The sequence below is a fragment of the Schistosoma mansoni genome, chromosome 1 (assembly GCF_000237925.1).
Source record: "Schistosoma mansoni strain Puerto Rico chromosome 1, complete genome".
Classification (NCBI taxonomy): Eukaryota; Metazoa; Platyhelminthes; class Trematoda; order Strigeidida; family Schistosomatidae; genus Schistosoma; species Schistosoma mansoni.
The window spans coordinates 52,463,155-52,477,965 of NC_031495.1; the positions used below are offsets into that span (position 1 = coordinate 52,463,155).

Genomic DNA, 14,811 nt, shown 5'->3' on the forward strand with positions numbered 1-14,811 from the left:
ATCTGTGCTTGACATCTCTTGTCTCTTAAGAACATAACAAAATAATTGATATAAATAACTCAAAAGGTACCATAGTAAGGTTGGATGATTGCAAACCAGTATTGTCCACTTAACAGTACTGTTATAAGTTGTGACCTGTTGCCATACAAATCATAATAACTTTATTGAGATCATTAGCAGATCTTAGTTATACCATTGTTGAAAACGGAGAGGCACCGTACAGCCGTTTTGTCCTATTATAGGGCTCATTAGCAGTACACATTCACGACCGTGTAGGCGGGAATCAAGCCCACGACCTTCAGTCTCGTGCGTGAATGCTTAACCTCTAGATCACTGAGCCATATTTTAATGGTGCTAAAGTCTAGTTTCCATCAATCCACGTTATCGCACGAACATCTTTCAATGTCTTTAGTGGGTACATTCCTCATTCGCTTTACGGTTGTTCTCACTGGTGACCAGGTTTGAGAGAGAATTTCTGGAGTTATGTGCAGAAGTCATAGGGAATGTACAAATCGAAGATAATGGGAGGTCTTAGGTTTAATCCTAAGTGCTAGGGTCTCGGATGCTCAGTGCTGAGGATCCCATGCTCGAAATGAATAACTGTCTATTGCTTCCTGGTTTTAAATGGTTATCTAACTTAGATCAGTTTATGATCTCAAAACAATTTAGCAGTTTCTATAAACCCCAACTGATATATACCACTATAAAGCTAAATTTTTGAATAATTAAGTGACTGTAACTGTTATTTGAAGTCACTAAAAAGCTGTTTTGTCATAACTGCTATGAACTATTGACTTACTCTATGATCAAACACCGAACCTACTGTATTACCTACTAATTATGACATAAAGTCGAACAGCTGAACTTTCTATTATTTTCATGAGATCGTTTTCGTTGTTCTTGATTCAGATTATCTCTTCCTAAAAACCACATTTTTCAACTGAAAATGTAACAGTTCATGTACATTTAGTAAATAGATAACAACAGTAGATAACTAACAGGCTTTCAGAAGAATTTCTGTAGGAAGCTGTTTCTAATTCTACTTAAATATGTCAGTAATGGGAGAAGTATCACTCAGAGCATTGGATGGTGTTCGCATTATATGACTGGGATTGAACCATCCGATTTTGATTTATCTAAAAGTATCGTCTTTGAACCCAAATTTAAAGAATTTTACTTTATTCCTGTCGTCTTTTTGAGTGATCTCAAAAAATAGGTCCAAATAACTATTCAGTGATCTTTTGTTTTCAATATTTATCTAGCTAATGTACTGGCTATGATAAAAACAAACAGTAAAATGGAATAGTACTCGAATTTCAAATGGATCCACTTAGACAACTTTAAAAATGACAGTAGTATAATTTACAACTACCAGAATTTATCCCACATACAGATAAAATATATTTTCTAATGATCTCTCATTAACATTTTTCTCTATAGTAGAATGTATAATAGCCTTTTTTTTAACCGAATGATCAGACATAATATGCTAAACGAAATTAGTAACTAACTAAAATCACAATCATTTGACTAATACAAATAAGCAAAACGCTAAATATTTTCCCGGTATGTTTGGTAGAGATGCATATGGACACACACACACACACACAAATACATTAATATTGTAGTAAACTGGTAGTAATATTCATAACAAGGAAAAGAGAAAAAAAATTAACGACATATCATTACTCTATGTAAATACAATAGAATGAATATGTCCAATTATGAGATGAAATGTAACCTTTATTACTAGTGGTAATGACAATTATAATTGTAAAATATAATAGTAGGCTATTTATCTTTTTACATAAATAACATTAGTAAAGTAATGAATAACACAAGAATTAAAGGAAAAAATGAAATAAAGCATTAGGTAAATGAAATAAAAAAGACAAATAGTGAAACTATATGATGGGGAGCCGATGTATGTGATTCATCAATTCTGTTTATGTTTAGTTTACATTTTGGCATGATGTCAATACATTAAGGAATTTTTATGAATTTCTTCCTCTACTGAATATAGTTCGTATGACTTACAACCTTTTCTTTAAACATTATATTCATTAGTTTATATATATGTATATATACTACATAGAGTTACTGCACCATGATTTTTATCTTATTGCATATAAACAAAGATTTGAAAAAGAGAGTTACGGATAACTTTTTGATTTCTAAGACAATGATAGTTTGTGGAAAAGAGAAAAGTAAAGTAGGGATAAGAGATAGAAACTAAGAAAAGTAGATGAGTTATAATTGTTTTTTATTTTGACTATTTATTTCATCAGAAGTTGTGTGTTTCCTTTTTCAGCCTCAGATACATTTTTAATTTAGTTCTATTTCTACCATTACTACTTATAATGAGTCATCTAACAAAAAAGATTGTTTAGATTTGTGTTAAGTAACACTATGAGTTAAATTTGTAAGAAAATCACCTGAAAAAGGAGGGGAACATGAAATATAATCAACTTGATATTTCTTATATCAAAAAAACGAAAAAGAAACCATGAGCGGTAATGAACTGTCGCTGAGTTACACATAAATCATTCATTTTGGTTAAACCTAAGTTCTTCACTTATCATCATAACAAATTTAATTTACAGAAAACTTTAAACATAGGTTATTTCCTTTTGAATGTTTATCAGCAAGACATAAGAAACAGTTTCATTATAGATTGATTGTTTCATTTTTCAAGTATCTTGGTTTCAGCTAGAAAACTATTCGATAACGCTCAAAACATTAAAGAAATCATTTGAGTTGTAATAAATCTATTGTTTTCTTAAGTTGTCAGTATTTATGTATATTGAATCAGATCTCTTCAAAGACAAATGAGAAATTAATGGGTGAACAATGAGTTCTGTTTCGTTAGTATCTTAATGTAGATTGGTTAAAGTTATCTTTTGATGGAACGAAAAAAATTAGTTTAGACGAGGAACTAAGCGAAAATAAATGTTTTCCAAAATATGTATTCTTAAAATGATAAAGGCTATATAATCGCTTAAAAATTACTTTATCAACTATCAGTTGGTAATTATCAGAAGGGGGTTTTGTGGAGATTTCAATAATTTTATGTAGTTGAGATCATGAGTCAATTGAAACTAGACCACCATGGAAAGCCTGGAACCACTGAACGGCCGTTCTGGGTTCGAACCCCGCAAAGCGGGATCGTGGATGCTCACTGCTGAAGAGTCTCACAATAGTACGAAACGGCCTTCCAGTGCTTTCAGGTTTTCCATGGTGGTCTAGGTTCAATCGACTCATGATATCAGTTGATAAGTTGCTTATTGGAACAGATATTTTCACGTCCTGTTACGAGTTAGATCATTTAACATTTTATCGTCATTTACTCTATCAGCTTTCAATGAAAATTCATTACTTAACGCTGATGTATTTACGACAATTCAAGGTTAATTCCATAATTAACATTAAAGTTTAACTCTTTATATGCATAATTCAACATTTATTTTACGTCGTAATATTTTAAAATCTACCAATTTTTATATAGTTGAAATCATGAGCCAATTGAAGCTAGACCACTATGGAAAACCTGGAAGCACTGAACGGCAGTTTCGTCCTATCATGGGACTTCTCAGCAGTGCGCATCCACGATCCCGCACGCGAGCGAGATTAGATCCCAGAACCTATCATTCTCGCGCGCGAGCACTTAACCACTAGACCACTGAGCCGACCGGCATCTAACGGTGTTAATGTCTAACTTCAACCAATCCACGAAATTGAGCAACCATTCACCAATGTCTTCAGTGAGTTGATATCTCAAAACAGACCTGGTTGAACTCCACTGGTTACTGCTTTTACCACTTTTTATTAAGATTCTAACCTGAAAAATGTTATAAATTACTCTATCAATAACCTACCATAAACGAAATACTTTATTCTCCAACCATGATATTACAGTCATCTAGAGTTCCTGTGAGAACCTCTAAGCCTTGATGACAATAACCAGCTAGCACGAAAAACTAGATCAGCAGTTTCTTGTTGACTTCCTCTAACCACTGAAGAATTAGTGATCTTTACTGGTAATATTCAACACTACGCTGTACCTGAGAAAGTTATTAACATCATCCAGACTTCATACGACGGACTGAAGTGCGATGCGGTGCATGAAGGACATCTGACAGATGCATTCCGAATGAGGACGGGAGCTAGACCAGGCTGCTTACTCTCCTACTTTTCCCTTTTTTCTGGTACTTGGTCAGATTATGAAAACATCGATATCTGACAGGAAGCACGAAATACAATGCATAGCTCGAATGCAACTAGACGATTTGGAATTCGCAGATGACCTAGTTCTTCTATTTGATACACACGAGCAAACGAAAGTCAAGATAATCAGTGTATCAGAAGCCTCTGCATCAGTAGGTCTCTACATACACAAAAGGGAAAAGCAAGATGCTCAAATACAACACAGAGAACAGCGACCCAATCACACTTGATGGCGAAACCCTGGAAGAGGTGAAACACTTCATGCACCTATCTGGACGGCATCATCGATGAACGTGAAGGATCTAATGCAGAAGTAAAGGCGGGGATCGACAAAGCAAGGGCCACATTCCTACGATTGAAGAACATATGGAACTCGAAACGAATGTCAACCAAAATCAAAGTCACAATCTTCAATACGAACGTCAAGACAGTTCTACTGTATGGAGCTGAAACTTGGAGAACTACTACAACCATCATCAAAAATTTATAAGTATTTATAAACAATTGTCTACACAAGATACTCGATGTCCGTTTTTGGCAGGATACCATCAACAACAACCTACTGTGGAAGAAAACAAGTCAACTTCCAGTTTAAGAGGAAATTAGTAATAGACGTTGTAAGTAGATAGGACACACATTGAGGAAATCATGAAACTGAAACACGAAGCAAGAGTTAACTTGGAATGCTGAGGGGAAACAGAAAAGAGGAAGGTCAAATAACGTATAGCGTAAGGAATTGGAAGTAAACATGAAAAGGATGAATAGCAACTGGAAACAACTAGGAAGGATTGTCTAGGAAAGAGTTCGATAGAGAATATTGGTGGGTTGCCTTTGCTCATTCACGAGGAGTATCAGGCGCAATTAAATAGGTAACTGTTAGTACCGAGTTCTTACACTTAATCCAAGGCATTTACTCTAACAAGGCTAGGATAAACATGGTAACAGTTAAATATGAAAGAAGTCAGTTTGCGACAGAATTTCTGGTGTGCAAAAGAAAGTAGTGTTTGTGTCAAAATATACATTAAAGCTAATCACCGAAATATTTCAAACTATACACATAGATTTTACTCAGAAATCATTATTATAAAAACATTAGTTTTTGAAGTATTTAATACAATGCTAAATCCCAATGTGTGGAAAAAATGGTCTTCATGACCAACTAGCTCTAAATGCTAATCCAAAAATAATCACACACAGTCTAAGCAAAACTACGCTACAAATATACTTATGAACTCGATCGTCTAATCATTATATATATATATATATATATCAATTCTCATGCGCAGTAGTACATCAAGTTTGACAAGCATCACAGTAGCATGTTAAAACTTGTTTCTAACAATAACTGACCATTTGATCCGATTCATTACTATGTTTTATAATTCAGACTTGTATCAACCTGTGAACATTACTTTTTTTTCAACTGAAGAAATAAAGTGAGCGACAAGGTAACAAAATGTTAGGAATTCCATTTGCTTTATTATCTATTCATAATCATTGGTTAGTAACTAGTCAAGTTATTTCTAGCTGAATACGCCTAAAAAAATTTAATTAGTATTTATTACATAACTAAATAATACTACCAATTAGAAAAAGGAATATATATATATGGAACAATAAAAGCAATTCTAAAATCATGTTGTTTTCTGTAACAAAATGAAAATCCCAACAGACATATGTCCTTATGGTTTTTACATTTAATTTTTATGGAACTCCTACTTTTTTTCGTCTGCTATTACATTCAGTTCATCTCCAGCTGTGATTCTATGCTAGGAATTACATGGGTTTTTTTATTGCTACTGTCTCTTCTCTAGCTTGAATATTCTTTTATGGTATGTTTTTGTTCATGTCTATCGGATCAAATTATTATGTATTGATTATTAATATGGAAGATTTGTGAATAGTTTTAAATTCGTTATTAGCATCACAGGTTGACTTCTAGTTAGACAATTGCTGAAAATCAGGAGTCATTGGGTAGTTGTTTTTGCCTAATTTAGGATTCCTCAGCAGTGTGTTTTTAGGAGTCCACCAGGGAGTGACTTAAGACCATCGCGCATCAAAGTGGACGCCTAACATCTAGACGGCAGAGTTCATACCCAATGACTCACATTTCCTAATTCAGTCAATTCGCAGTATTACTTGACGAACACCCATTGCCACTGATAATGTTAATTTCACGTCCGACATGGTGTGCGGACTTACAAAATCACGCAATTTTTCAAACCATTTCTTGTACCATCTGAGCGTTATGGCATATGATATACCACATAAAGTCGATGAATATTTGGAATACTTTTATTACTTAGTATGATAAATTATTGTTGTATTGAAACATATACTATTGGGCAATATAAGTAGTTAGACATTCGACGAGCAATATATTTAATGGCAATATGAATGATTTTTTCAGGGTGATCTGAATTATAAGAAACATTAACATAATAGAGATTATTTTTCGACACTGAGGAATTAAAGAAAACTAGAGACAGTTGAATAACCGTTTTGTCAAACATGGAACTACTCAATACATTGGATTATTAAATCTAACTTGGAACACTAAGCTTTTACAGTGAACCGCTTGATGTGAGACCATTCGGTTAGGATTGAATATTCTGCATTATTCAACTTTAACTGCCTTATGACATACTTTTAACATTTGCTTCAAATTGGATTGAAGAACTCACCAAACGTCTACAAGTTTTCTATACTTTTTTTATCTAATGTCAATTTGTGAATAAAAAGTATCATTATTATTGATGTTTTATACAACTATGAGATAATTAGGTTTAACAAAACACAAAATATCAAGTAGACAATCCATAAAACGTAGTGGAACGTTGAAAAACTAAGCAAATGTAGTCTTTTCATAAAACTATTTACTTGATACTTGTTTACGAGTGTCAATTTTTGTACGTAAATCAGAAACCTCTGAGGGAATGTGAAAAATATGTTTACAAAATTCCTGATAAAAACCATATGTTATTCTTACGATCAACATTCGGATTTATCAGTGAGATTATTTGACAAGTTTCTTCAGAATAAATTCTATTCATGATTAGAACTGATCTCAAAATAGTTTAGATAACTGAATTATCTTTAGTAAATTAACAGTTACGGGACTTATATTAAGTGGAAGAGTCTATTAGAAAAGCACGAGAGGTTAAAGTGTTTGTAAAATGTTTTCAAATGTAACGTCTCTCATACTACTCGAATACCCCCTGGGGTCATGGTTTATTATGTATAACTTAAAAAGCACTGAATATTGTAGGATGAGCCAAACTGATTTCACCTCAGTTGTTTGCAATCTGTCATCTGTGCATTATTTCATAAATAAAATACAGTTTTAAGATTATTCTCTGACACAAATGTGAAAAAAATAATTCAGTTAAAGGGTAAAGAAAATAGTAATCATGTGATCAATTTCTATGCTCTAAACGTTGTGAATTTTCACATCAGAAGAAGTACCATATTGAAATAGGATTTATGAAATTTACACGACCTAGAAATTGGTTGATTTCGCAAGTCAGTATTATGAATCAATAGAATTTCAAAACTGGTTTAGAAAATTCAAGTGCATAGATAATTCATTCATAGTAATAGTATATGTATTTGTATTGACTGTAGATCAATCTCCATTCGACAAAAATATATCGAAATATAGTTGCTATTATTATTGTTATTATTACCATTATTATCATTCTGAATGTCCCATTATCATCCAACAAAAAAACAAAAACTTCTGATTGATAACGATAAATAGAAGACATACACATAAAGAAAATAGTAGTATGGATATGTCGAAGTTCTGGTGGGTAGTCTTTATCTTTGTAGACAATCAGGACGAGAGTGAGTCAGTAATATATCAATAACATTGGATAAAGTTTGCAATACATTACTAGTTGACTAAAGTTTTAAAAAAATGAATCACTGGATTCTAACATACAGAGCTCAATTTCCATAGACCTAACCTTTTGGCTTCTGGTATTGTGTATTTCTGTATGCCAGTTATTGAGTAATTTCAAACCAGATTGGAAGTAGCTATGTAGAGCTCACAAATTTTTTAAATAGATCTCTAGCTGCTATTGATTTTGAGAAGAAAATCATTTTTAAAATAATTAAGAGTTTATATTCACTTATGTTATTCTTACGATCAACATTTGGATATATCAGCGAGATTATTTAACAAGGTTAACAAGGCTATCAGGACTCAGTAGCTAAGTGGATAACGTGATGGCGTTTGAAGCGAAAGGTACTGGGTTCGAGTCCCAGAGTGAACATCAACTCTGAGATGCAGGTACATCCAGCTGACGAGCCCCAAATAGGACGAAATGCGCGTCCACTGCTTGCCACCATCCATCTTTGCTTATTAAGAGTTTATGTACATAGAAAAAATTTTAGCATTCAAATAAAATGTGAACAAAAGAATGAAAATTCGAATGTTAAAAAATTTGTTTTGTTTTAATTACCGGAAATGTCAATTTTATCATAATAGAAATATGAATTTTTAAGTGTCATTGAAAAAGCCTTATTTGTTCATTTCAATTATATTCGATATTAATTAATTTCTTTAATTGTATTTATGCTTATATTATGCTTGTAAAATAGGTCTTTTGTTATTTAATCATAAGTGTTCTGTTGCAACAATGAACTGGGATCTATGATTTATTACTAGTCTCTCAACCAACTGTTATTTTTTTTCAATAGAGTGACTCCCTTTGTTGAGTTGAAAATCATGAGGTATTAAACAACTATTTAGTCCTACCTTAAAGAATCAAGATTCTCGATTCTTGCACCAAATACATAAATCATTCAATAATAACTTTAGATAGCTGAGTTGAAATCCAGTGGTCTGCATTTTCGAACTTAGTTAATTTACGAGGTAGCTTGACTATCATCTATTGAAATCGGTAACGCACATCTATTTCCCGGCACAATTTAAATCTGTTAATTCTTATTCTTCTTCTTGATTGTGCAGTTTAGTTTTAAAAGAAAGGTGGCTTTGCTAATTTACATTCCCCTAGGACACCTACAAATTATGAAATCAGTAAAATCTCAGAGAATATAGTCAGTTCATTTTCCCTCAACCTAGTCAAATACTAATCTTATGTTTAACAGAAAGGTGACATTTCTTTCAAAGCACTTTGTTAAAGTATTGAAGTGATAAAAGTTATCCACTTCTGAATAGTCATAGACTACAAAAAAATCTATCTAGTGGTTTTATATAAAAATCAAATATTTATTGTGCTACTCAAGTTATATAAACGGTTTTATTTGTAGACATACATTAAGAATAAAAGTAGGGAATAATCGAAATGTACAGTACGAAAGAATTGACATACAAAGGTAAAAAAGTGAAAGAAAATTTAGTAACATTCCACAAACACCAACTTGTAACTAAAAGCTACTTGGAATTTACGTGAACATTATTTTTCTTCCGAAGATTATCACTTTTCTGTACCTAAACTTGTCCTCATCTTTTTCCTAATTAATCTTTCTATTTGTTTATAGATGAAATTGTAACAACAAGAATAATCTTTCTGTCGATAAATATTAAGAAGACACTTAATGGAGGTGGTTAATATGTATGTATCTATGTGAAATACTTCTACAACTCCACAAGTTTAGAGCTTGTATATAATGCGGCCTGTGTTTTAGTGTACGTTTGTTTAATTATTGAATGTGAGTTAACCGGTTAAAGAATCTTTAATCTTTTTCATATTCGTTTTGTTTTCTTTCAGGTTCATTAAATATACCAAATTAATTATCATTTATTTTTGATTATTTAAAGTTACAATCAACAAAATTATTAAGAATCAGTAAAAAGTTTAATTATTGAGATTGTTCGTCTGTTATGTTTATCTCAATGTCCATCAACAATTATTAGTTGATAGTTGTATCTGTGTCCAATTAATCAGGGTGGTGAGATAATACAAAACAAAATAAAAAAAAATGAAAGTAATTGATAAAGTTAAATTATTAGCCTAAATTATATCTCTAAACAGTTTTATGATCCTTGGTTTATTTCCTCTACCCTTCTGGTATACACGTATACGTACAGAATACCAGTCGTTTGCGTGCACTCCAACTGTAATTATATCAACTTGTACTGAATTTTAAGAAAAGAAAACTACAAATCAAACTTTCTTGTTGATATGACAACATCCAGTATCATTATCTTGAAATGATGTTATAAATTGAAAAAAATTTTTTTATTATTTTATAACAAAAATAAACGAACTTCAGAATTTCTTTTTATCTTGGAATTCCTCAACAATAAACTATTATACATTTCAAGTTCAAACCGGAAATTAAGAAAAAAAGAGTAATGTAATATAGAAACCAACTTATGTATTAAACATTCATACTTTTACAAAGCTATAATTTGTTTCAATAAATCAAGAGACTAAAGAAGTTTTAATTAACAATAAATCAAACTCAATTTGTGGATTGGTTGAAGTTAGACATTAACACCATTGGATGCCGACCGGCTCAGTGGTCTATTGGTTAAGTGCTCTGGCGCGAGACTGGTAGGTATTGAGTTCGAATCTCGCTCGCGTGCGGGATCGTGGATGCGCATTGCTGTGGAGTCCGACGATAGGACGAGACGGTCGTCCAGTGTTTCCACGTTTTCCATGATGGTCTAGCTTCAATTGGCTCATGATCTCAACTATATAAACTCTTATAATTGAGTATAATTATTTATTAAATAAAATTAGTTCTAATAACTTCCCATTATGATAACCGATAAAGGACAATTCAGAGAATTATTTTATCTACGTATAGAACTAAGAGGATTATGTTCTTATATTTATACATAACAGAGATTAGTTTGAAGTATACAAATAAACTTTCAATTTCAAGAGATTTCAATTCATCATCTTATTCATCATATTAAGTATCAAGATATATGAAAAGAAATAGTTATCATTAAAATAATTTTTTCTTTTTCTTTCCGTCAATTTTGTTTTAAAATTCGGTTTATCATTCATGGTAATGTTTTGTTGTCGTTATCATCAACAGTTCGAGGTAGTAAATAACTTTTCTCTTCTGAGATAAAAACAAAATAACAAACATTATGAAATGAAATAAGATTTATATAATCCTTTGGTGTTTGTTGTTATTGTTCTAGATGAGTATTTTATGTTTAGAAATAATTGCTTTGTTAAAATAATCATGATAATGACAGTAATTGTTTATTTTCAAGAATGAAAGTAATATCATTATCTAGTTGAGATCATGAGTTAATTGAAGCTAGACCACCAATGAAAAACCTGGAATTATTGTGGGACTCCTCAGCAGTGCGCGTCTACGATACCGCCTCACGAGATTCGAACCTAGGACCTACCAGTCTCGCTCCAGAGCGCTCAACCTCTAGACCACTGAGCCGGATGTCATCCAACGGTGTTAATGTCCAACTTCAACTAATCCACGAAATCGAGCAACCATCCACCAATGTCTCCAGTGAGTTGATATCTCCCAACAGACCTGGTTGAACTCCACTGGTTACTGCTTCTCACTAGAACTCCAGGAAATACCTCTTGAAGCCAGTCACTAGTGAGCATATGATCATTATCAGAAGGGGGTTTTGTGGAGATTTTATGTTCAGATAATCAATTAAATGAATATGTACCAATGTCTTTGAATTTTTAGTTTAGAAATAATTTTACTGAATGCCAAAAAAAGCAAAAAACCTGTTCTCATTCGATGGTGTTTAAATCACGTTCAGGAACACCAAAAATGATTAATGCAATTAAGTGTTGTACACAACAAAAAAATTTTCTGAAACTCATGAACATGCTGATGAATTATTTAGATTACTTTGATAAATAAATTAAAGCGTGATATTTTGTTAATTACTATGGTGAAGCAAAATAGTGATAATTATATATATATTCAGAAATCATGTAAATATTGACAAATAAAGCAGTGTCCTGATTAACCTTATCATACGATTATAATTAAACTAAAAACAAAATATTTATCTAACTGTTGAGTCATTGAAGCTTTTTTCAATTAATTAAAATCATAAATATCACACTACTACTGACTGATGTCAATAGTTATAGAAAACCTAGTATAGCCAACATATTTTGTCAGTACTAATCGGTCACTTGTTAGTAACCGACGTGATAATGTCTCTTCTTCAAAGCTGATTAAATCCTTTATATCAAGTTGAAATACATATTACTAAACTAAATAGCTTGATATTATACTACACAGTGTTTGACATTGGTTAATTAAAAATAATCAAGGAGAATTTGCAGTCTAATCTCTTAGCGTAGTTGTCACGTTGAAACTTTATCAGTATGATCACTCTCAAGATGACATAATATTAGTTATCACATGGTGACCAGTTTATGCAAATATCTCACTCTCACAAGAGGTTTACTATGTACTGCAATATTTAACCAAGAATAATACTAAAGCTTGCAAACATAACATTCTGGCTTAAATTCTAACGTCTGGAAAAATGTTTTTTTCTTAACTGGAGGCTTCTAGACGTAACAAGGTTCCTTTATATCGATACATGAGCCAATGGATCTCATAAATTTCACCATGAACTTCTCATACCTTTTACAAACTTGTTTAACCAATTACCTATCATATTACATCATTTACGTAATATGACTTTCCGATTATATTGTGTGTAGTATGTTAGACATATTAGCTATTTTACATAAACTTTTATCCTTTCTGTCTATCTTAAAATAGACTACCATATATAAACCTACGGCATCACTTTCATCATAATTCAGAACAAGTCATTTGCAATCATACAAATCAGGTATATCTGCATTCTGATGTTTTGATATAACAAACTAGAATCTCAAATCCATGGAATGTATCAATTTATGTTGCCTTTCGGAACGTTTTGAGTAAAAATTCAGTTAGTTAATTACAATATAATGGATATATTAATTCTATCACTTCCATTTTACATACTGTTTAATGAACCTTCATTTAGTATTATTTGTTTGAATCTTCACATCGATGTGTTAGGATTGCAACTGGTCAGTCTCTAATTGGCATATGTGCATACTGTGCGTATTGCCTCGATATAGCCTTAATTCACAAGCACGGTAAGCAAAGATGGATAGTGGCTAGCAGTTGTCAACCTTTTTTATAACGTGAATAAGTTGTAACTACCATTAATATAATCTCAGTTATGAACAAGAAAGTTCAAATATGTTATCATTTACACTGCATCAAGTTAATATTGATACACGAATTATCAAATAATGAAGATTTTTAATGATTCAATAAAACATGACTGAAATCATAAAAACTAGATCCTGATTTTATGTTTATATTTGAAATCTGTTATCATCGGAAAGTTCTTCATTACTGGCATTGAATTCTGTCGTATAAAAAGTTAAGTAGTAGACCAAATGTTGAGGAAAGAATTTCGAAGTGAAATTTATACCCTTCAAGTCGAAAACTAGTTTGGGTTAAAACTGTTATAAACATTTTTTTCTTACAGCATATTACTCTACCGCATATAGTCTAGTCTGAGGATATTGATACATTAGTTTCATGCATCAGAATCACTTAAACATTCCTAGTTCAGTCAAAGCTTGATATGACGTTTCTAGTTTATTCCGATCGTAAAATGTACTCTTACAGCACACAATGAATCATTGTAATAAAGTAACAACTTAACCAACTATGAACCATGGATGTTGATCATGACTCTAATCAATTTACGTGTTTCTCAGTCTACCAAATCCATTTCCAATAAACATATACAATATATATGAGAACGTTTGTAAATTTTGAGTTCAGATTTAACAGCTGTTGTAGTTAAAACCAGTTTATATGAACTGATTGTTTTTTTCAACTTTTTGTATCTAATAGAGAACTAGATCGTTAAACATATATGTTAAATCAGAAGGGGTTTTGTGGAGATTTCAATAGTTTCATAGTTGAAAGCATGCGTCAATTGAAGCTAGACCACCAAGGAAAACCTGGAGGCACTGGATGACCGTTTCGTCCTATTGTGGGACTCCTCAGCAGTGCGCATCCTCGATTCAGCCTCGCGAGATTCAATTGACTCATGATCTCAACTACATAAAATTACTAAAATCTCCACAAAACCCCCTTCTGATCATGATCATATGCTCACTAGTAACGGACTCCATGAGGTAATTCCTGTAGTTCTAGTGAGACGTCGTGGCCAGTGGAGCTAATCCTTGTCAGGTAGAGACAGGTATCTACCTCAGTACAACGGAAGTTGGTCGCGCAATTTCGTGGATTGGTTGGGGTTAGACATTAACACCGTTGGATGCCGGCCGGTCAAGTGGTCTATCGGTTAAGTGCTCTGGTGCAAGACTGATAGGTCCTGGGTTCGAATCTCGCTCGTGTGCGGGGTCGTGGATGAGCACAATGGGACGAAACTGCCGTCCAGGATTCCAGGTTTTCCATGGTGGTCTAGCTTCAGCTGACTCATGCTTTCATCTATGAATATATTTTAAAATATTCTATGACATATTTTATTATTGAATTTATTCTTGATCAACGTATAGTATAAAAATTAGGAATACGAAGTAACTTTTTAGTTGTTACCAATGATGCACCACTATGTAATAA

General features: G+C 32.4%; 1 non-coding gene across 1 annotated transcript; it reads left to right on the plus strand.

The window, feature by feature from the left end:
• The first annotated feature begins 8,432 nt into the window (after nucleotides 1-8,432).
• Nucleotides 8,433-8,499, plus strand: Smp_tRNA_01388_Gln_TTG.1.1. The gene has a single exon. It is a non-coding gene (tRNA).
• Nucleotides 8,500-14,811: the final 6,312 nt, after the last annotated feature.